The sequence below is a fragment of the Podarcis muralis genome, chromosome 3 (genome assembly GCF_964188315.1).
Source record: "Podarcis muralis chromosome 3, rPodMur119.hap1.1, whole genome shotgun sequence".
Taxonomy (NCBI): Eukaryota; Metazoa; Chordata; class Lepidosauria; order Squamata; family Lacertidae; genus Podarcis; species Podarcis muralis.
The window spans coordinates 15,307,536-15,330,916 of NC_135657.1; positions in this window are offsets into that span (position 1 = coordinate 15,307,536).

Below are 23,381 nucleotides of genomic sequence, written 5' to 3' on the forward strand. Positions count from 1 at the left end.
AGAAATTAAAGGAATCAAGGTGGGCCAACACGAATACAAGACTAAAGCGTTTGCAGACGACTTGGTCGTTACAATCGAAGACCCACTAGACTCAATTAAAGAAGTACTTGCTGAAATCGAACACTATGGGGAAGTAACGGGCTTTAAATTAAACAAAAGGAAAACAAAAATTATAACCAAAAATATGCATGTAGATCAAATTGAGGAATTGCAAAGAGAAACAGAAATAGAAGTGTCCAAGAAAGTAAAATATCTGGGGGTATGGGTAACATCAAAGAATATAGATTTATTCAAAAATAACTATGAAACAACATGGAAAGGGGTTAAGAAAGATATAGAAATATGGAGCAGACTCAAACTATCATTTTGGGGCAGAATAGCCACAATTAAAATGTCGGTCCTCCCAAGAATATTATTTTATTTCCAAAATATCCCAGTGATCAAAGGCACAAAGATATTTAAATCCTGGAACAAAGTGATTTCTAAATTCATCTGGCAAGGGAGGAAGCCGAGAATAAAATTTAAAATTCTGACTGACGCTAAGGAAAGGGGAGGCTTCGCCCTGCCAGATTTGAAATTATACTATGAGGCCTCGTGCCTATGTTGGGTTAGAACTTGGATAAAACTAGAAGATACGGAAGTGTTAGATCTAGAGGGCCACAACAATCGATTTGGGTGGCATGCTTACTTGTGGCATGAAAAGAAGAAGGTGCATAGGGAATTTGTCAAACATATTTTCAGGGGCTCTCTGTTGGAAGTATGGGAGAGGTATAAAGCTGCGTTAGAACCAAAAACACCAAAGTGGCTGTCACCACTAGAAGCCATGTCGGTTACCAGGAAAGATAAGAGTACAAAATGGGCAACTTATGAGCATCTGCTAAAGAAGGAGGAAGGAGAATGGAAGCTGAGACCATATGAACAGGTTAAGTCTTTAGTCTACGATTGGCTACACTACCATCAGATAAATGGAATGTTTAAGAAAGATGTTAAGGAGAATGGATATGCGGATAAGAACTCCAGATTCCAAACAGAGATTTTAGATAACAACATAAAAATCCTGTCCAAAATGTATAAGCAACTTTTAGAATGGAACTTAGCTGACGAGGAAGTCAAGGTTGCAATGATTCATTGGGCTAGAGATCTAGGTCGAAATGTCTATTTCGAAGAATGGGACAAACTTTGGAATCAACATCTAAATTTTTCGGCCTGTGTGGTACTCAAAGAGAACCTAATGAAAATGTTCTATCGCTGGTATTTGACCCCAGTTAAACTAGCCAGAATGTATGGATCATGTAATAAATGTTGGAAGTGCAAAGAAAAGGAGGGGTCCTTCTACCATATGTGGTGGGAATGCCAAAAGGTTAAAAAGTTTTGGGAGAGTGTTTATAACGAATTAAAGAAAATATTAAAATATACTTTTGTTGAAAGGCCGGAAGCGTTCCTGCTTGGTATGGTGGGAAGGGAGATAAAGAAAGAAGATTACAGGTTATTCCAATATGCAACTACGGCAGCAAGAGTTCTAATAGCTAAAAATTGGAAATTAGAGGGTCTACCGACACTGGAGGAATGGAGATACAAACTATTGGAATACGCGGAGGTGGATAGGCTGTCAGGCAAAATTAGATACATAAAAGATCAGAGATTTGTTAAAGATTGGGAAAGTTTTACGAAATATCTGGAAAACTTAACTGATGATCAGATAACTCTAGTGGGCTTCAAAACTGCTTTGTAATATCTAAGGGTAGTGTCAAAAAGGACAGGGGAGAAGGTAAATGACTTACGGCACTACAATCTATGGAATGCAGATATATTGCAATTATCAGTATGGACGATTCGTGGTAAGATTGAAGGAAGTCTTTATTTATGTAGTATGTGGTGATTTGATTTAATATATTCTGTATTTTGTATTTTGATTTCGTAAACTAATAAAAAGCATTATGAAAAAAATAAAATAAAAACAGTTTCAGGTTAAGAACAGGCCTCTGGAACGAATTAAATTCTTAACCCGAGGTACCACTGTATTTAAAATGCACCTCTGGGTTATTTGTGGGGCCTGCCTGGTGTTTTTACATGAGTAGAATGTGTCCTTTTATTTAAAATGCATCTCTGGGTAATTTGTGGGGCATAGGAATTTGTTCATTTCCCCAGCAAAATATAGTCTGGCCCCCCACAAGGTCTGAAGGACAGTGGACCGGCCCCCTGCTGAAAAAGTTTGCTGTCCCCTGCCCTTGTGTGCCATGTCTATTAGATGGTAAACCTGCTGGCAGGGACTGGTTTGCCTAAGGCCACCTTAGTGGAGGCAAAATTCGAACCAGGAACTTACTGTAGACTCTCCAAGTGTCCCTATTTTCCATGGACATCCCTGATTTAGAGGAGCCACCCCAGTTTCTGATTTGATCCCAGAATGGAGTTATCTGACCCCCAAGCCATCTGAAGGTAATCCTGTATAGGGAAGAGTTTTTTTTAATGTTTAATGTTTCATTATGTTTTCGTATATGTTGGAAGCTGCCCAGTGTGGCTGGGGCAACCCAGTCAGATGTGTGTGGTATAAACAGTAATATTATCATTATGGAATGGGACGCCCCAATTTTAATCAGAGAAATGTGGGAGGGTGTGTGATTGATTCATAGCTCATTCTCTTAGTCAATTCACTATGCTCACCCACATTGAATTGGCCAAGGGTTTTGGCCAAGAATGTGCAACAAACTGATATGGTCTTTGAAAATGTAAAAAACAAAAACCTGAAATTTGGATCATGTTTGGCATTGCAGGTGTAGAAAGCATTCTGGCCTGTAGACAAGTCGAGGAGAGGATACCGCAATATTCTTGGAGGTAATAGTGAGGCAGTTATCTCTTTCTCACACCAATTTTTTTAAAAAATAAAATAGGAAGTTTCGGGGAGGGAGGGTACACAGGCTTCCTGTTCAACACTAACCAGGAGGGAGGTGAGGGAAAGCCATCTCTCAGACAGTTAGATTATGGATAACTGGACACTCAGCAAGACAGAAATGGGCTGTGGGTCATAAAAAATGCAGTTGGCCTGGGGTAATCTGGAGCACCTCGGTAAAATATCTGTAGGCTTTGACAGCCAGAAAAGTTAGCCGCTGAAATAGTGCTGCCATTTCACCACAACACCTCACATAAGCAGCAATTTTGCTGTAGCACTGTACCAAAAATTTCTCCTGCATTTTTAAATTAGGGGTGTGGTATCATTCTCCATCAATTAAGTCCACATCTACACTAAACAATTAGTGACTGGTGACTGGGAGCAGCCGCCGAGACCACATAACACATAACACTGATCTTGAAAGACCTACACTGGCTCCCAGTATGTTTCCGAGCACAATTCACAGTGTTGGTGCTGACCTTTAAAGCCCTTAACAGCCTCAGTCCAGTATACCTGAAGGAGCGTCTCCACCCGCATCGTTCTGCCCGGACACTGAGGTCCAGCGCTGAGGGCCTTCTGGCGGTTCCCTCATTGCGAGAAGTGAGGTTACAGGGAACCAGGCAGAGGGCCTTCTCGGTAGTGGCGCCCGCCCTGTGGAACGCCCTCCCATCAGATGTCAAAGAGAAAAACAACTACCAGACTTTTATTTTTTATTTTTTAAATAGTTTTTATTGTATTTTTTCAAACATAGACAGAAGAAAGAAGAAAAAAGAAAAAAAAGACAAAAAGAAGATAAAAAGAATCATAACCCTTCAACAACTTATTTCAACTTTCTATCGAACTTCCCCACATCTCCCGCACAATGCATTCTTAACAATAAATTTATCAGCAAGTTATAACCTTGTTTCATATGTTTCTTTTATACTTTCAATTGCAGTTTAAGTTTAAATCCCTTATTGCCCTTTACTCTGAAAACAAAACATATTATCATTTTTAACATTTAAACTTTGATTCTTTCAATAATGTTATCCAATTTCATAAATGTTACACACTCATTGCTGGGGCTAGCATTTCAAATTATGCGTCATTTTATAGTTCATATAACTTATAAAATTTTTGCAGATAGTTCTTAAATTTTTTCCAGTCCTCCTCCATTGCTTCTTCTCCCAGGTCTCGGATTCTGGCAGTCATTTCGGCCAACTCCATGTAGTCAATCAGTTGCGTTTGCCACTCTTCCAGTGTGGGCAAATCTTGAGTCTTCCAATATTTGGCGATCAAAATTCTTGCTGCCGTGGTGGCATACATAAAAAACGTTCTATCCTTCTTTAACACCCTTTGGCCGACAATACCCAAGAGGAAGGCCTCCGGTTTTTTAGGGAAGGTGTACTTAAACACCTTTTTTAACTCGTTGTAGATCATTTCCCAGAAGGCCTTCACTCTTGGGCAAGTCCACCAAAGGTGAAAAAACGTTCCTTCAGCCTCCTTGCACTTCCAACATTTGTTATCAGACAAATGGTATATCTTAGCAAGCTTGACTGGGGTCATGTACCACCTGTATATCATTTTCATAATATTTTCTTTCAAGGCATTACATGCCGTAAATTTCATACCGGTGGTCCATAACCTTTCCCAGTCTTCAAACATGATATTGTAACCAATGTCTTGAGCCCACTTTATCATGGCTGATTTAACTGTCTCATCCTGTGTATTCCATTTAAGCAGCAAGTTATACATTCTCGATAATACCTTGGTCTTTGGTTCTAACAGCTCTGTCTCAAGTTTCGATTTTTCCACCTGGAATCCTGTTTTTTTGTCTAACTTAACAACCTCGTTAATTTGGGCATAGTGAAACCAATCTTGCACCTTATCTTTTAAGTTTTCAAAGCTCCGCATCCTCCAATTGTCACCAATTTTTTCTATTAGTTCCCAATATTTCGGCCAACCGGCCTCCATATTGGGTTTTTTCCGCGCCTTGGCCTCCACTGGTGATAACCACCTCGGAGTCTTACTTTCAAGTAAGTCTTTGTATTTCATCCAGACCATAAAGATTGCTTTCCTGACAATATGGTTTTTGAACATTCCATGTGTTTTTGCCTTGCCGTACCACAGATACGCATGCCAACCTAACGAATTGTTAAAACCTTCCAGGTCTAGGACATCTGTGTTCTCTAATAAGATCCAATCTTTCAACCAGCAGAAGGCTGCCGCCTCGTAGTATAACCTTAAGTCCGGCAGGGCAAACCCCCCTCTTTCTTTTGCGTCAGTTAGTATTTTAAACTTTATTCGGGGCTTTTTGCCCTGCCAGACAAACTTTGATATATCCCTCTGCCACTTTCCAAAACATTCCACTCTGTCCACGACCTGCAAGGTTTGAAATAAGAACAACATTTTTGGCAAGACATTCATCTTAACAGCAGCAATTCGGCCCAGCAAGGAAAGCTTCAGTCTCGACCAAGTTTCCAAATCTTTCTTAACTTCTGACCAGCATTTCTCATAATTGTCCTTAAACAAATTCAAATTTTTAGGCGTCAAGTTTACCCCCAGGTATTTCACTTTCTTAACCACAGTTAACTCTGTTTCCTTCTGAAACCCCTCTATTTCTAAAGGCGTCAAGTTTTTCCCCAAAACTTTAGTTTTTTGTTTGTTCAACTTAAATCCCGCCACCCGACCAAATTCTTGTATCAATTCCAGAACTCTTTTTGTACTGGATTCTGGCTCCTGTAGTGTTATTACTAAGTCATCTGCGAATGCTTTCAATTTATGTTGTTTCACTCCAACCGTAATCCCCTGTATTTGCCGGTCCCTCCTAATCATGTTCAGCAAAACCTCCAGGACTGATATAAATAATAGTGGGGATAGGGGGCACCCCTGGCGTGTTCCTTTTTCAATATGGAACTCCTCTGTCACCACATTGTTCACTATCAACTTAGCTTTTTGTTCTGAATAAATTGCTTCTATGCCATTTTCAAACCCCCGTCCCACTCCCATCCCTTCCAAGTTTTTCTTCATAAATTTCCAAGAAATGTTGTCAAAGGCCTTCTCAGCATCAATAAAAATTAACACTGCTTTAGTGTTAATATTTGTTTGTAAAAGTTCCAGAATATCGATAATATTCCTAGTATTGTCAAACAAATGCCTACCAGGAAGAAAGCCTGCTTGGTCCTTATGAATTACTTCATTTAAAACCTTTTTCAATCTACTTGCCAAAATGTCTGCAAATATTTTGTAATCCACATTTAGGAGTGAGATGGGACGGTAGTTCCTAAGTTGATTCTTTTCAGTTTCCACTTTGGGTATCAATGTGATGAAGGCTTCTTTCCACGTTTCCGGTGCCCTTCCTCCCCCCATAATCTGATTGCAAACCTCCATTAATGGAAGAATCAAGTAGTCTTTTAGTATCTTATAGTACTTGGAGGTGAGCCCATCTGGGCCTGGAGATTTGCCCAACTGCATATTCTGAATGGCATCCTCAATTTCCTGTTGTGTTATTTTACAGTTCAAGATTGTTCTCTTCTCCTGAGATAGTTCTGGTAAGCCGTTGAGTTTCAAAAATCGTTCCATCTCAGACACTTCCTCAGGCCCTTGTGTATACAACTTTTTGAAGTATTTCTGGAAACACTTTCTAATTTCACCTGGTTTCTGGATATTTTTCCCTTCCACCTCTAGATTGGTAACGTAGTTAAATTTCTGTCTTTTTTTCAACTGCCATGCCAGCAGTTTTCCACATTTATTTGCTGACTCAAAGGATCTTTGTCTCATTTGTTTAATTTTCCATTCCACTTCTTGGTTTATCAATTTCAGATATTGTGCCTGATAGAATTTGATTTCTCGCAAGATCTCTTTGGATTTTGGTTTAGATCTCAATCTTTTCTCTCCATCTCTTATCTTCTCTAATATTTTATCCTTTTTCCCATTCCAGAGTTTTTTCTTAATTGTGTTTTGTTGTATCAGAAACCCCCTCATTACAGCTTTACTAGCGTCCCAGATTGTTCTTTTTTCCACTGAAGTGTTCAGGTTGATTTCAAAATAGTCCTTTAATGTTTTTTGGGCCTTCTTTACAATCTCTTGATCTCTAAAGAGGGTGTCATTCATTTTCCATCTGAAGGATCCGGCTGGAGTAAGTCTCAATTCCATTTTCAGGGCGTTATGGTCGGACAACTACCAGACTTTTAGAAGACATCTAAAGGCAGCCCTGTTTAGGGAAGCTTTTAATGTTTAATAGACTATTGTATTTTAATATTCTACTCAAAACTGCCCAGAGTGGCTAGGGAAACCCAGCCAGATGGGCAGGGTATAAATATATTATTATTATTATTATTATTATTATTATTATTATTATTATTATTAAAGGTTAAAAAAGGTAAAAGACCCCTGAATGGTTAAGTCCAGTCAAAGGCGGCTATGGAGTTGCGGCGCTCATCTCGCTTTTCAGGCCGAGGGAGTCGGCGTTTGTCTGCAGACAGCTTCGAGGACAAAGAAGGGGGGTGCCTTGGGTATCCTTATTGTGGAAGAATCACCCTTCTCCCCTTCCAATGCTTAAAAAAAGAGTCATGTAAAGTCTGGTTCCATCTTTCTGCAGGAGACACCTCTGTGGGAATTGGGTTCATTTCTGCGTACAGGCTGTTGGTGGGGTGTTTCAGTTTCATTCACACAATGTCGTGAGCCCCCCCTAACTGGCACTTCCTGAAACAATATACAAATTGTGAAACGAAACGTAGGCATCCTTTGAAACCTGCATGTTTCTGAATTTTGTGATGCAGTCCTCGAATGAGTGAACGAAAGAAAAAATATATATGTTTAGGGGAAAGCCTGCAGAAATGGCAAATATTATTATTATTATTATTATTATTATTATTATTATTATTATTATTATTATTATTAATTTACTTATTTTATTTATAAGATTTCTTACTTGCCTTTCAGTATAAGGTCCCACAGCAACAAGAGAGTGCACCATTATAAAACAAACAAACAGATAAAGTGATTAAACGTATTTCAAATAAATAAAAATAAAAACCATCCCAGCCAGAGCAGTGGGGAAGATAACACAGCAAAAAAATACATTATATGACAGCAAACTACTTGCAAAAAAAAGCATTAGGGGAAATTGTATATATCAAGAGAAGAGCACACTAAAATGTTGATGGGTTTTCATGAGGACTTTGCCAAATGTAGCAAAGTGAACTTAAGGGTGGAAAAGTGAGGTGCTGAAATTGACAGATTTTTCTATCCCCTAGTTATATACGCTGTAAGGTATTCATGCAATGTCCCAAAATATGTGCAAGTTGCTGTGGGGTGAGAACTAAGTTGGGAGGAGGGAGCACCCCCCCCACACACACACACACCTACTCAGCTAAAAAAAGCACACCCAGCATTTGCTCCCAGGAAGTTAAAAAAAACCAACCCCACATTTCCTGACATCCATCTCAGGCAGAGCAGCCCTGCAGGAGGACCTGCTAAGGGAAAGGAGCATTAATGATGTATTAGTGCACCAAAGAATGTTGTTTTTCTCGGGACACAGAGTTCTGCATTGACTTTGATATGCAGAGCAGCCACAGGAGACTTGTGCTGAATACTGGAGGTTATGTAAGGATCCCCCCCCCTTTCTTCCCCCACTGTTTTCAAATAACACATTAAAAAGTGTTAAATGTCATCATGGCTCCTTCACCTAGTAATTGTTTCCAAGAAACAAAGGGAATAATTGGATGAGGATTTGGGGTTCAGGGACGGAGGAGTTTCTGGCAGATTTCGCATTTCTGAGATTTGGGAGAGGGGAACCTCTCGAGCGGGAGTGAGCAGCACACACACACAATCCCAAAACATTTGTATGCAGCCTGCGCAAACGCACACCCACTGGTTAAAATTGCGAACCTCTCAAGCCTCCATTTTCAAAAATAGATGTCTCCATCCGACTCGGCTAAGGAGAAAAACGCTTTCAAAATGAGCGTTTTCCCCCAAAACACGCAGAAAGTTGAAGACTGAATGCAAAGAAGTCTGAATATACATACAGTGGTACTTCAGGTTACATACGCTTCAGGTTACAGACTCCGCTAATCCAGAAATATTACCTTAGCTTAAGAAATTTGCTTCAGGATGAGAACAGAAATCGTGAGGAGGAGGCGCGGCAGCAGCGGGAGACCCCATTAGCTGAAGTGGTGCTTCAGGTTAAGAACAGTTTCAGGTTAAGAATGGACCTCCGGAACGAATTAAGTTCTTAACCCGAGGTACCACTGTATCCGTTCTCTCCACCTCCGAGTGGTGAGACATTTTGAGGTAGCGCTACTTCCAAGTCCGGTTCCCTTTGGGTGGCAGAGCACCAAAGGTGCCTTTGTAAACATTGCCAGTGTGGTGTAGTGGTTAAGAGCAGTAGTCTCGTAATCTGGGGTACCGGGTTCGCATCTCCGCTCCTCCACATGCAGCTGCTGGGTGACCTTGGGCCAGTCACGCTTCTCTGAAGTCTCTCAGCCCCACTCACCTCACAGAGTGTTTGTTGTGGGGGAGGAAGGGAAAGGAGAATGTTAGCTGCTTTGAGACTCCTTAAAGGGAGTGAAAGGCGGGATATCAAATCCAAACTCTTCTTATTATTATTATTTTCAAATAAGTGAAGGCAAAGAAAAAAACCACATTCCTTCAGCCTGCAGGGCACAGGGGCAGAGGAAGGGGGGTGCGGGTCAAACTGGGTGTCACCACTGAGGTGGGTGACAAAATGCCGGGTGGCACTTACCACGGGGCCTGCAGCACGCCCAAGCCACGCATCTCTCCTGGGAGAAAAGTGGTGGCTTAGGTGCACGCAGGCTCCACACTGCCCAAACAGTCCGCCCACTGCCTCTGCCAACCTTCCAATCAGCAAGCCCAAGAGGCTTGGTGGTTTAGACCACAGCGCCACCCGCATCCCAGATTTTTCAAGACCATCTGGTAAGTGGAGGGTGGCTATGTTGCACCTTCACTGTCAGGGTCAGTAAGCCTCTGAACACCACTTGTCGGGAATCACGAGTGGGGAAAGGGTTGCTGTGGTCAAGTCCTGCTTGCTGCATCTGATTAGTTACTTCAAGAAGAGGATGCCGGATTAGATGTGTTTGCTGGCGTTATTCTGCCAGCCTCTTCTTACACTTAGAAAAACCAGGCCATGCACTGAAGAAACAAGCCATAAGTCAGGTATATCATTTCGGTGCATCTCGTTCCAGGTTTGCTCATCCTTCTCTCATCTGCTATTTATTTATACTCCCAAAGCACAAACATACATCCAGGACAAGAGCATTATGGCGCAACGTTCATTTGTGAGTAATAGGCAGGTTTATGTGACGTGCCGATAACACAAAGAAGAAGAAGAGCCTCTGATGAAAATTTAACAGCTACATATCTGCCAAAAGAGGATAATTTTAAAGGATCCAAAAGCACTTTGAGAGCATGCATTATTCAAGGAGCACACTCTTTTATTATCATCATATTCACACGGGGGTGGACTGCACGGCTGGGGTGCTCTGCATATAAGCAGCATGCGCCCAAGTCCGCCGGTCCGGCTAGCGATGCTAATATTGTGCAATAAAACCCCTGCTGTAATGGAGACGGATATACCTTCCTAATACCTTGCTGCTTTCAACCTGCCATTCGGAAGGAGTGACAGCTTCGGACAAGGGGGGGGGGTGTTGTGCAAATGGTAGTTGCATTTGTCAAGCCCTTTTTTCAATTATATTCTGATGGGGGGAGTGCAAGGGGGGAAACAGGAAGAGAGCATATATATATATATATATATATATATATATATATATATATATAAAATGCATCTCGCATTGCAGATTTCAACTGAATGTCAGAAGCACAAATTGACCAGGCAGACGTGTTGATCTATTGGAGGGGAGGAGATTCAAAACCCACAGCAGGACAATACCTTCACTAGGAACAACCATAAGACTTAGGGAAGAATTTGGACTTGTGTTCTTATTGTTCTATCAGTGCAAGCATTTTTGTTTGCCAGATGGAATAAGCCACACACACACACACACACACACACACACACACACACACACACACAATGTTATGGAGTTTTTCCTGACATCCTGGGCAAATTTGGGGTAGGACGGGGGGGGAGAAGGGGGGAAACCCATTGCACAAGTGGAAGTCCTTGCTCAAGGCTTCCGCTGATGACAACCCATCATATAATAATCCCACCCATGGTGCCTCGCAGAGTTGTTGTTCGTTTCATTGAGCTACTATAGTTGGATGCTGCTTCATAGACCCGTACAAATGGCAAGAATTGGTACTATATTTGGGGCTCCCTCTAAACATCTTTTCCAAAGCATAGTCAAACAGCACAGGGCATGTGGGCCCAAACCACTGTTTGCAAGCCACTAACAGCAACTTAGAGACGTCACCTTGCCAACAAAGGTCCGTATAGTAAAAGCCATGGTTTTGCCAGTAGTGATGTATGGAAGTGAGAGCTGGACCATAAAGAAGGCTGATCGCCAAAGAATTGATGCTTTTGAATTATGGTGCTGGAGGAGACTCTTGAGAGTCCCATGGACTGCAAGAAGAGCAAACCTCTCCATTCTTAAGGAAATCAGCCCTGAGTGCTCATTGGAAGGACAGATCCTGAAGCTGAGGCTCCAATACTTTGGCCACCTCATGAGAAGAGAAGACTCCCTGGAAAAGACCCTGATGTTGGGAAAGATGGAGGGCACAAGGAGAAGGGGACGCCAGAGGACGAGATGGTTGGATAGTGTTCTCGAAGCTACCAGCATGAGTTTGACTAAACTGCGGGAAGCAGTGGAAGACAGAAGTGCCTGGCGTGCTCTGGTCCATGGAGTCACAAATAGTTGGACACTACTAAACAACTAAACAACAACAACAACAGCGACTTTCCGCAGCTCCTTCTGCACTGCGAGAGCAAGTCCTTTGCTTAGACCTGTCCTGATCCCCACTTCGTGGGGTGTTTCATTCTGGTCTTTTTAATTCAGGGAGCTGTGATTCCTCCAAGCCACACAGCCTCCGCTTACTGTCGCTGTCCTTGGAAAGAGAGGCTCTTAATAAAACGAGTATTTTCCTATAGCTCACAATGAAGGCGGCGACTGTTCTTGGCAAAATGTTCTGCCTTTGCAAGCATCACATAAAGGCTTGATTGCAAAGACACAGCTTGGCAGTTTTTTGGATTTTTTTTGTCAGCAAACATTTTTGCGAGACAGAATTAAGAAGCACGCATACTGGAGCCCAAACAATTTCCTACAGAGGTGAAACAGTCCCAAGTTGTTCAAGGAGGTGGAGGGAGAAAACAATCACAGATTTCTGCCTGAAGACAGAATAAGCTGGCCCTTGTTCATTTATTTAAACATTTGCCAACCAGCTTTACACACACACAAGTCTCAAAGACAACTTACAGAAAGAGTTTAAATAATCTAATAATAATAATAATAATTTTATTATTTATACTCCACCCATTTGGCTGGATTGCCACAGCCAGTCTATTGTAACTCTATCAAGGAATTAAAAGAAAGTGAGCAAAACCAATTGACAGTAAACAGCAGCAAATAAACAGCCAAGCTAGATGCTAATGCTGTCAGAAGCCCAATGTTTTAATGGGTGCCTACGCAAAGATTAAGGGTTGTATTCAACTAACTTTAACGCAAAGTAGACCCAGTGAAATTAATGGATATAAGTTAGTCATCATGGCCATGAATTTCAATGGGTCCAAGTGTGACTAACCTGGTCAGGACCCACTCTGAGATGTTTCAGCTGTGCACCTAAAAGACAACATGTTAATGTGGCAAACCCATAAACAGGAGCATTCAGGATCTGTTGTGCCTCCCTTTCAAAGGATCCTTGTGAAGAGATATTGATTCCACCCCTGGGAACATTGATCTCCTAACAACTGTCAGGGCCCTTAACAAACTACAGCTTCCAGATTCTTTGTGGGAAGCCGTGACTGTTCAAAGAGCTGTAATAGTGCTTTAAATGTATGCTGTGAGACTTGGATTTTTTTTGTCAGCAAAAGTTTTTGGGGTTTTTTGTGAGACAGAATTAAGAAGCATGTGAGACAGAATTAAGACCTCTGAGTATAGGGCAGTATATAAATTCAATAAATAGATAAATAATAAAATAAAATAAAATATTGGAGCCCAAACAACGGTCTCATTGGAGAGACATACTTGGACATTGATCTGCATCCTGGTTGAGTCCGCAGTGGTGTCCAAACTTTTTTCAAAGAGGGCCAGATTTGATGAAGTGAAGGGCCGTGGGGGCTGACCAAAGGGCCAGCCAAAGTTGTTGACCTTTTTCTGGGAATGAAGTCGTTGAGATCTTTTTAGTATTGAAGTTGTTGAGTTTTTTTAGGATTTTACCCCATGAAATAAACTTAGGCCCCCGAAATGGACTTTGGACATGCCTGTATGGCAATCACTTGCTCATTCCCAGCAATGTCCTTACACTTGCAATTGACTGCAACGTCATTAGGAGACCCTAGGGCCGGCACGCCTATGAGGTAGACTGAAGCAGCTGCCTCAGAATCCTGTGGGGCACTGTCACTACTCATGCCCTGCCCACCACTGCCACTTAGGTCATGCTGTGGCTTCCAGCGAGATCTTGCTAGAGTTCTGTGAGATCTAAAGATCACATGGCATCTTCCCGGAAGCCACCACCACACAACTCCAGTAAGTGAGGCTTCGTTGGGTTGGGGCGGCGCCTTCCCATTTCACCTCAGGCAGTGAAATGAGATGGGCCACCCCTGGGAGACCCCTTGTTCCTTCACAAAGTTGCAATACTCAAGAGTAGTTTAGCAACTAATCCCTCTCCCCAGGGAACTTTGAGAATCATAGCTCTTGACTACTCTTCGGTAGGTAGCCATGTTGGTCTGCCGTAGTCAAAACAAAATTAAAAAATTCCTTCCAGTAGCACCTTACGTATCTGAAGAAGTGTGTATGCACAGGAAAGCATATCTGAAGAAGTGTGCATGCACACGAAAGCTCATACCAATTAACAAACTTAGCTGGTCTCTAAGGTGCTACTGGAAGGAATTTTTTTTATTTTGTCTTAACTACCCTCAGGATCTTTAACCAGATACAGCTCCCAGAATTCTTTGGGGGAAGCCGTGACTGTATTACTGTGCTTTAAATACATTGTGTGGATGTGGCCTTAGTTCTAGTGTGTATAAATTCAGCACCTCATGTAAAAAGGGGCTCTTCAACTCTCCTCAGAATGCCCCCCGTTACTCATGGGAAGCCCTTGGCGTGAATCTGCTGCCAGCATAAATAACACTGGCTGTTTTGCTGGTACAGGCCTCTTTCCTGAGGCAACGCTCTCACCGAATCCACAGGAAATGCTGTAGTGACTGAGCTGATCTCCGATGCAGGATCTCCCCGCCCTGGGGACGCATTATTGTTGCAACTTTGCTAACTTTCTCTTGAGGGAGAAACAACACCAAGATGATGTGCAGAGTTGTCACCATGACAGCGAACACTCTCCATCGGAAATTGGAGCCAAGGAGGGGGGAAACCCACTGAGTCGTACGGCACTCCGCACTGTAGCTCCTGCTGTGCCCCTGACACTTACGAGCCTATTTATAAAAAGAAATAACCATAGACAAAGCACAGACAGAGAATGCCATGTTTTAGAAACAGAATGAGGTAACAGGGAACGATCCTCGTGGTTTCTTTCTCATAGGTGAAAGCAGAGATCCTGGCTGGAACTGCACTGAATATTCTCCTGATTCGTTGTTTGGTTTTTGTTTTGATTTTTAGAGGGGTTGCAAAATCTTGCTTTTAAGGAGAAAATATTTCCCCAGAAACACCTTAATGGTGAAAATATTTCCATTTATTTTTTTCTAGTCCTTTTTCCTGCCTTTGTTTCCCCAGATGGGCGGAGTATAAATAATAAATTATTATTAAATTTATTATTTATTATTATTATTATTATTATTATTATTATACACAAAGGTGGTCATTGTGGTGACCTCCAAGTGTTCTGGACTACAGTTCCCATCAGCATTAGTCATATGGCCAATTGTCAGGGGCAATGGGAGTTGTAGTCCACAGCATCTGGAAGGCATTATGTTGGTTACCCGTGTACTGGATCTTCCTGGATTAGTTGCAGAAGCGATCTCTAACTATCAGGGATCACATAATGAATTGAACAGTGCCACACAACACTATGCAGCCCATCAGATTTGGTTAAGAGATGATGTCAGGGAGGACAAGCAATGCTTAGTGAAAATTAGAGCAATGCTTCCTCTGTCAGTCACATGGGTAATTCCAGCCAATTCTGAACAATACTCCATTAAGGCGATAATTCCTGACACTAGTAAGTTGTAGGGTATATCCATGTTGATAGCAGAGCCATCTTTTGGCTCTGCCCTTCTTCAGCTTGGTGTTAATAGCAGGAAAGGTCCTTGAACAGTTACCGTATTTTTCGCTCTATAAGACGCACCAGACCATAAGACGCACCTAGTTTTTGGAGGAGGAAAACAAGAAAAAAAATATTCTGAATACCAGAAGCCAGAACAGCAAGAGGGATCGCTGCGCAGCGATCCCTCTTGCTGTTCTGGCTTCTGGGATAGCTGCGCAGCCTGCATTCGCTCCATAAGATGCACACACATTTCCCCTTACTTTTTAGGAGGGAAAAAGTGAGTCTTATAGAGCAAAAAATACGGTAATTAAACATTCGGTCTGTGAGCACTTAGAAAAGGATGCTGTGATTCCCAAGACTCAATATGGGTTTCTCAAAAACAAGTCATGCCAGATGATTTTTTTCAGTAGAATCAGAAACTTGGTGGATTGGGGGAATGCTGTGGACGTAGTGTATCTTGATTTCAGTAAGGTGTTTGACAAAGTCCCTCATGGTACTCAAAGAAGCTGGTAAAATGTGAGTTGAACAAGGTAACTGTTAGGTGGATTTGCAGCTGGTTAACTGACCAAGGCTAAAGGGGCTCACTCATCATCTTCGGGAAAAGTGACAAGTGAGGTTCTGTCCTGGGCCTGCTGTTGTTCCATGTCTTTATAAAGGACTTGTACAAAAGAATTGAAGGGATGTTCATCACTGTGGCGATCACACAGGGTCCCTGGACGTTCACCGTCTATTGATCACTGTGCCACCACTTTATTTCTCACTGCCACCACCCAGGCCCTACCTGGGACAATACTGAGTCCAGTCAGGGTTAAATTGGAACATAAACTTCTGTTTATTTATTGCAGTTTAACAAGCGTGTGGTTTCATAAACAGTATCGGTCAATTACAAGCATGGGTTGCCTATCCAGACCTATAACTTCCGCTACCTGCTCTCCCTCACTAAACCACCTCTCAGATATATACTTGTCTTCCTAGCTCCTAACTGTTCCTGACTCAGCTTATTTCGCTACACTAACTCAACCTACCCACAAACCTACCCACAAACTCTATCCCAATTCACTCCCACTCCAACCAATCACCCAACTCCCAACGAACTCCTCCCTTCTCCCCTCCCAGAGCTGGTTTTATAGTCCCACTGACTCCACACCCCTGGGTTCTGATTGGGTAACCTGTTTAACTATTTCACCTCCAGCACTCTCTCATATGTTAACGTCACAATCACCTCCATGGGACTGCTACACCTGAGAAGACATGCACAGGCTCGCTTTGTAAAGTGGGTCCTATGGTGCAAGTTGAAGTTAGTGGGAGATGCCAGGTCTGGAAAAAACTGAGGACCTCCAGGCTTGTGCAAATTTGCCCCGCTATAGTCCACTTATAGTCAGAGAGGCCTACATTGTGTGCAGGGCAGAAGGGGCGGCAGCTTCTGTGGTCTCCAATCCAGGCGCTGATTAATTGATCTAATTTCTACTACCCTGCCTCTCAAAGTGCTTGAGGTGGGTTCATAAAAACATAATCAAAGTACCACACCGTAAACATCCGAATGCAATCGCAATAAAAGCCAGCCTAATTCAATTTGGGAAGGGCAGCCGCAGCTATAGCCAATAAAGCCCCTCCAGCAACGTCGGCTCAGCCTGTATATTCTTGGAAATAAAAAGGTCTTCCATCGGCACAGGGAGAACATAAACGCGACACATCGATCCAGGCCAACAGCAGCTTAACTTTGACAACGTTGCGGCATCAGATCCTCTCCAAGACCCGTTCATGGGAGTGTTCAGAGACAGGAGCCTTTCAAGGATGGGAATGATTGGCCCCATCTGCACTATGGATTCAAAGCGGCATCAGGCCACTTTAAACAGTCATGACTTCCCCCAAAGCATCCTGCGAACTGTAGTTTGTTAAGGGTACTGAGAGTAGTTAGAGGTAAAGGGACACCTGACCATTAGGTCCAGTCATGGCCAACTCTGGGGTTGCGGCGCTCATCTCGCTTTTTTGGCCGAGGGAGCCGGCGTACAGCTTCTGGGTCATGTGGCCAGCATGACTAAGCCACTTCTGGCAAACCAGAGCAGCGCACCGAAATGCCATTAACCTTCCCACCTATTTATCTACTTGCACTTTGACATGCTTTCGAACTGCTAGGTTGGCAGGAGCAGGGACAGAGCAACGGGAGCTCACCCCGTCGCGGGGATTCGAACCGCCGACCTTCTGATCGGCAAGTCCTAGGCTCTGTGGTTTAACCCACAGTGCCACCCGTGTCCCACTGAGAGTAGTTTTGTTGTTGTTGTTGTTTAGTCGTTTAGTCGTGTCCGACTCTTCATGACCCCATGGACCAGAGCACGCCAGGCACCTCTGTCCTCCACTACCTCCCGCAGTTTGGTCAAACTCATGCTGGTAACCTCAAAAACACTATCCAACCATCTCGTCCTCTGTCGCCCCCTTCTCCTTGTGCCCTCCATCTTTCCCAGCATCAGTGTCTTCTCCAGGGAGTCTTCTCTTCTCATGAGGTGGCCAAAGTACTGAGAGTAGTTAGGAGACAACTATTAGTTAGGAGAGTAGTTAGGAGACAACTATCCCCTCCCTTTGCAGTTGAACATGAGGAGACACTTCTTGTCACTATGAACAGCTTGAGAACAGAACCAACTACTTAGGGGTGGTTTCTCCCTTGCTAGAGGTCATGAAGGAGAAACTGGGCAGCCATCTCTTGAAGATGCCCCCCGTCAATCAAGGATTGACTTCAACCCTGTGGTTCATTGATACCATGATTCTTGGGGTGGGTGGGTGGGTGAAACCACATCTTTTTAATGATTTCACTGAAATAACTCCACTGGAGGGGCTGTCATACACAGTATAAATAGTGAAAAAATTGTTTCGAAAGAGAGAGAGCTGCATTGTGTATTAATCAAAGGGGAAAATCACTGTGAAACACTTCATTGTCGGTCCTTAAATCCATGAACTAAACAAAATATATAAAAATGCAATGAGATGATGGAGCCATGGTCACTGTGAAGTTAATTTTAACCATCTGCTCCATGAAATCTGTGTAATTACATCTCGCCATATCCCATCTAATCCTTTCGGTGTTTCATTTGGCTGTTGAAGTGATACTCTGAGCTTTGTCAATTCTATTAATCTAGAATTTCCTAGCAGCAGCTAAATATCAGTTGCTAGCAGATGCCATTGTTCTAAAGCAGGGGTCAGCAAACTTTTTCAGCAGGGGGCCAGTCCACACTGTCCTCAGACCTTGGGGGGCAGACTATTTTTTTGGGGGGGATGAATAAATTCCTATGCCCCACAAATAACCCAGAGGTGCATTTTAAATAAAAGCACACATTCTACTCATGTAAAAACACACTGATTCCCAGATCGTCCGTAGGCCAGATATATAAGGTGATTGGGCTGGATCCGGCCCCCGGGCCTTAGTTTGCCTACCAATGTTCTAAAGCACCTGTAGCAAGACTGAAATTGAAAAATTCGCTGTGTGCGAGTAAGAGAGGGCAAACAAAATGCAGAAATTGCTACTAGCTGTAGTGTCAGGCTGCAGAGGAACCAACCCTCACAGCAGGTTGCCAGGAATGTATAAGACAAGGAAAAGTCCTTACCATCTACTTTTTATTCAATATTTACAGAGAGATGCCTGGGAATGCAGCCTCTTGAAATAATGGTGTTGTCCCGATTAAATCTCCCTTCCCCTTCTTTCCCACTTCCTCATCCATCATCCCTTCTATGGGTGGTGCTGGGGGTCCTTTGCTTCTGAGCCTTTTGCTCTTCTACTTTTAAAGCTCACCAGGTTCTGGGAGATGGTGGGTCTGGAATGCTTTCTAGTGATAATGTGTCTGCCAGCTGCTCTGGCTCTGCCTCCACCTCCTCTCCCATTATTTCCCAACTTCTCCCCTCATCGTCCTCTCAGCTGTGACCTCCCTCAAACCCCTGTTGTAATTTGGAACTGACTTCTTCATCTCTGGAAGGGTCAGGCTGGGGAGGGAGTCTCCACCATTCCACCTCTGCCCAGACCCTGACATGTACCTACTGACCTTGGTGCTATGTTCCATCTCCACTGCCAGAGGCAATATGCTTCTGAATGCCAGCAGGCCCAGACAGAGGGGGCGCCATATGGGCCACTTGGCCCGGGCCTCTGATTCCAAACGGGCCTCAGTCAGCATATTCACAATCGCAGGGGATGCACAGTGGCCTCCAGTGAGAGATGTTTCAATATATTAAAATGAATTAAGTCTTTCTTTCAATCAACAATGGCTCAAGAACAACTAAATGGTTCAGCAACGATAAACATAAACCACTATAAGGCGAAGTTGCTTGCTTTTTCCTGCGTAATGCAGGAATTTGCAGAAAAGAAAGCTAGGAAAGCATTTTTAAATGTAAATACTTAAAATAATCCTTTTCCCATGTGTATTTTTAAAAAGCACTATCTATATATTCCATTTTGTCTTTATATGCAGATAAAGTTCAGCCCTTGAAATAAAATTATTTGTCAGCATAACTTTTGTGAAAATTATTTATATACTTATTTATAAGACTTCAGTTATCCCCAGGGTAAAAAAAAGGGGGGGCACATTATCTGTTGGGATATTTCCGTTCCACCTTAAAAGGGAGCAGGCTTTGTGAGTCACAGAGTCTGCGCATTTCCTGTTCACAGGATGTTTATGTTTTCTGTTGCTTTAGTTTCTCTCTCTTGGTGCCTGAACGCTGATGCAGGCAGTCATGTTTTTTCTTTGTTCTGACCAACGCTGAATAAACTTGTAAATATGCTCTCCTGCGTGCATCTTTTGCTGTGCATTATCTGCTGATATATGAATTTGAATTATGGTGCTGGAGAAGACTCTTGAGAGTCCCATGGACGGCAAGAAGATCAAATGCATCCATTCTTAAGGAAATCAGACCTGAGTGCTCACTGGAAGGACAGATCGTGAAGCTGAGGCTCCAGTACTTTGGTCACCTCATGAGAAGAGAAGACTCCCTGGAGAAGACACTGATGCTGGGAAAGATGGAGGGCACAAGGAGAAGGGGGCGACAGAGGATGAGATGGTTGGATAGTGTTTTCGAGGTTACCAGCATGAGTTTGACCAAACTGCGGGAGGTAGTGGAGGACAGAGGTGCCTGGCGTACTCTGGTCCATGGGGTCACGAAGAGTCGGACACGACTAAACGACTAAACAACAACAACAATCTGCTGATAAGAGCGTGCATCAGCCCCGGAATGTGGGAAGCTATTTCTGGAGCTCATGTCGCTCATTGCTGATACTGCGTGTCTACGGGAGATCAATGGACGCACCGGAGGCGACGTGGGGCCATGATGGACTTTGTCTCCCTGGCAGTATCCCAATATTAGCTACCTAGCCCGGGTCTCTGCCTGACTCTGCAAGGCCCTGAATACCAGCTCCTGGAAACTGCAGAAGGGGAGAGAGCTCAGGTCTTGCTTGCATCTTTTCCATAGGCATTTGGTTGGCCACTGTGAGAACAGGCTGCTGGACAAGCTGGGCCTGTTGCCTCACCCAGCAGACTCTTCTTAAGTTCTTATGTTAAAGCTCTGGCTGACTGTGGAGTCTGATATTACGGCAGATCAAAAACTGAGTTGAAAAATTCACATTATTGCAGTTGTTATAATAAAGTATTTCATGTCTGAATTTGTTCTCATTTGACTTACAGAAATTAACTGGGGGAAAGATGAAAGCCGCAAAAAAATCATTTACACAGGGGTAAATGTGAGTGATTGAAATGGGAACGACTTCTAAGGACACAAAAGCAACCGGGCTGGATCAGACCAAAGGCCTAAATCATGCAGCTTCCTGTTTCCCAAGTGGCTAAATCTTGGCAGCACCGGATTTAGGGTGGCGAGGGGGTGCAAAATTGAGAAGATAAAAAAAAAAACCCAGTCTTTTCTGTTGGGGATAATTCAGACTGAAATCCCCAGGTGTCAGAAAAGGTTATTTATGTATGCAACAACTGCGCCTGTGTTTTGTTAGCCCAAAAAATGGAAAACTAGAGAGGTCCCAACCAAAGAAGAATGGCAACATAAGTTGACAGAATCACAACTCGCAGACTTAACATATAGAATAAAAGAACAAGAAGAACATACATTTAAAGAAGATTGGGAAATGTTTATTGAATATATGGGAAATAATTGTGTACAGCTGAAAACACTGGCAGCATTAAGATAAATTCAACAGGGCAAGTAAGTTTTGATGGATGCAATAATGGTATAGTTTCTGTAAAATATGCAGGGATTTATGATATGTAAAATGAACCATGGGAAGAGAAGAAGAGAAGGGAAGTCATTGATATCTTAAGGATGTAAAATGCGTATTTGAAATTGTAAAGCAGAAAAGTTGATAAAAAATTATATACAATAAATTAATAAAAAGTTATATACAAAATTGAAAATAAAAAGTTATATACAAAATAATAATGCATTTTTTAATCTTTTGTTGGAAGCCGCCCAGAGTGGCTGGGGAAACGCAGCCAGATGGGCAGGGTAAAAAATTATTATTATTATTATTATTATTATTATTATGCGTATGGAGCTGATGGGGACAATTCTCCAATTTACATATTCACAGTTGAGATAACATGACAGGTGGAATCAGGATTGTACCTTCTGACTGCAAGCGCAAACCTGATTCCACACTCCAAGCATCAATCCCACCCATATTCAGAATAGATGAATAGGGCTCTAGTGGCAGAGCAGCTGCTCATTTTAAACCAGAGGGGCAAAAACATTTACCAAACTCAAATGCTGGATTTCGCAGAGCTGCTGGTGGAAAGACTTGCAAATGTCTCCATCCGCAGCCGTCTCCTACAAAACCCCCTATTTTAAACCGACATCTTCATTTTCTAGGAACGGTTCCTTGCAGGCTCCCCATGAGAGTTTTTAAACTGCAGATTTTTTTTTTATAAAAAAACAACAACTTGTGAGATGATGCTGCTCTTTGAAATGCTTCCTAGGCAGCGGCGCCTGTGCTGCTTCAGCGATAACATCTTTTTACACGCCTGCTGTGTTGGAGGGGAAATTGACCCCCCTTGAACAGAAAAAGACATTATCTTTGTGATTAGGTGCAAAGTGCTTACTGGAACAAGAAACAATGTCTTGCCTTCAGTTGGCGTCTTTTCCTGGTGGGACTTGTTCAGCTGGTTTAAGGCACATAACTTATTTGTCGCTCAATTTTTTAAAAATTGCATTTGGAAAGCTCATCAATCTAATGCGGATAAGGTCTTTAAAATGCAACTCCCTGCACAAGCTACAGTTTGTGCGTGTTGCAGGTATATGTTAACGGAGAAATCCGAGGGCTCCCTTGGACAAAAAACAAGGACACCAGCCAGGAATACCAGAGCAAAACAGCAGCCAGTAGGCTTGGTCTTTATTGAAGACTGTTGCAACAGGACTCCCACCTGCCACAAGGTGGAACAAGATGGAAGCCCCGAACAAAAGAAGACCCCAGCTTTTATTAGTTACTAATCCCCCAAGCTACACCCCTAGAAGTACATCAGGATTACATCACTGACACATCACAAAAAGGAGGGTTTGAAGGAGGAGTTGTGGAGGTAACCAGAGTATCTTGTCACCTGGCTGATTCCTCCTCTCCCCCTCCCCATGAGTCATTTCCAGAGGACAAAATGGAGTTGGCAGATTTCTGTCCCCAGAGGGAAGATCTGATCAGTGTCCTTTGTTCCAGTCTGTGTTGAATCCACTCCCATATGCAAGTCCGTTGTGTCCTTGATGGTCTTCTGTCTGGGACCATCAAGGTTGCCACGCCAACGGTTAAGGGATTATGGCCGTCCTGTATCAAACCATCCCCCTTTGATAGTCCTTCCTTCATGGAGCAAAATAAAAGTGGACCGGTGTAAATCCGATGTACTGTTGATTTACTATGAATTTATAACCGAAACGTCGCATATGTCGTATGTGAGTGTGTGTGTGTGTGTCGTGTTTGTACAAACTGAATGATTGGGGGGTTGTTGTGTTTCTGCAACAATATCATTCCTGCATCAGAAGACACTACTGTAGGTGAAGGAAGAAACAAAACAAAGGCATTGGGTCTCAAGGACTGACTTAAGGAGAACCTGACTCCAACTCCCATCAGCACCAGTCATCATGGCCAATAATCAAGGATGATGGGAGTTGTAGTTTAGCAACATCTGGAGGGTCACAGGTGTTT